General features: G+C 63.2%; 1 non-coding gene across 1 annotated transcript; it reads right to left on the reverse strand.

Moving 5' to 3' along the window:
- Nucleotides 1-742: 742 nt before the first annotated feature.
- LOC125290326 lies at nt 743-895 on the reverse strand. The gene has a single exon (XR_007192783.1). It is a non-coding gene; the product is annotated as a 5.8S ribosomal RNA (ribosomal RNA).
- Between the last annotated feature and the right edge of the window lie 511 nt (nt 896-1406).

The raw sequence follows: 1406 nt of genomic DNA on the forward strand, positions 1-1406 counted from the left end.
ACTCTCTCTTCAAAGTTCTTTTCAACTTTCCCTTCACGGTACTTGTTGACTATCGGTCGTGCGGTATTTAGCCTTAGATGGAGTTTACCACCCACTTTGGGCTGCATTCCCAAGCAACCCGACTCCGGGAAGAGCGGACCCCGGCGGGGCGGGGGCCGTTACCGGCCTGCCACCGTCCCTGGGCTGAGCCTCCATCAGAAGGACTCAGGCCCCCGGCACCGCACCGGGAGAACGCGCTCTTCCGTACGCTACAATTCCCGCGCCCGGAGAGGACGGGGATTCAGCGCTGGGCTCTTCCCTCTTCGCTCGCAGCTACTGGGGGAATCCTGGTTAGTTTCTTTTCCTCCGCTTAGTAATATGCTTAAATTCAGCGGGTTGTCTCGTCTGATCTGAGGTCGTAGGCAGAGATGCAAAGCGGCGGCGGGGGGAGAGACTCCCCCCTTGCCTGGCTCCGTAAGTTCCGGGGCGAGGTCCTGCGCTGGCCCTCGGCAGCGGCAGAGCCTTCTCTCCCCCAGCCGGGCGCCTCCGGCCGCGTGGCGGGCAGCTCAGTGTTTGACCACCGGCAGCCGCGCCCGTACGACACGGGCTAGGCGTTCCGACTTGAGCGGGGGAGGTTAGACGTCCACCGTCACCGAGGCGCGCGAGGCGCACCCGGGTCTGCGTTTAGGGGGACGAAGGCGGCAGAGCCTGCGACGCCCCAGCCGCGGAGCCCCGGCAAGCGGGGCTCCGATTGATGGGAAAGCGACCCTCAGACAGGCGTAGCCCCGGGATGGACCCGGGGCCGCATGTGCGTTCGAAGTGTCGATGATCAATGTGTCCTGCAATTCACATTAATTCTCGCAGCTAGCTGCGTTCTTCATCGACGCACGAGCCGAGTGATCCACCGCTAAGAGTTGTACTATTTTTGTTTGGTTTGTTTGGCCCTGAGATCCTGGGACGAAAAGGGTGAGGGTAAGTCTTTTTGACCGAGCGCCCCCGGCCAGGCCGGGGGAACTTTAAGCCGCCCGCCGGGGTGCTTGGAGGTCCCCTGGCAGGGACCTCCGCCCCGGCGGAGTTGGTACTCGGTCAGCCCCCCACGAGAGGGGGCTTTTCAGTGAGTTTCCCGGGTAGCTTTTCGCCCGCCGAAGCGGAGCGAAAAAAAAAGAGGGGAGGGAGGGATCGGAGAGACCGAGGCGGGCCTGCGCCCCTACCTCGGCCCCCCGAACCCCCCGCTCACCCTCGTCCGTGAGACAGCCTCTCGGCAGCCAGGCGGGCCTCCCGACACTTCGCGGCGCGTGCCGTTAATGATCCTTCCGCAGGTTCACCTACGGAAACCTTATTTACGACTTTTACTTCCTCTAGATAGTCAAGTTTGATCGTCTTTCGGCTCCGCAGGGGGCCAGCGAGGAGCCCGGCGGGGCGATCCA

Source organism: Alosa alosa, unplaced genomic scaffold (assembly GCF_017589495.1).
Source record: "Alosa alosa isolate M-15738 ecotype Scorff River unplaced genomic scaffold, AALO_Geno_1.1 AALO_1.0_unplaced_398, whole genome shotgun sequence".
NCBI classification, from domain to species: Eukaryota; Metazoa; Chordata; class Actinopteri; order Clupeiformes; family Clupeidae; genus Alosa; species Alosa alosa.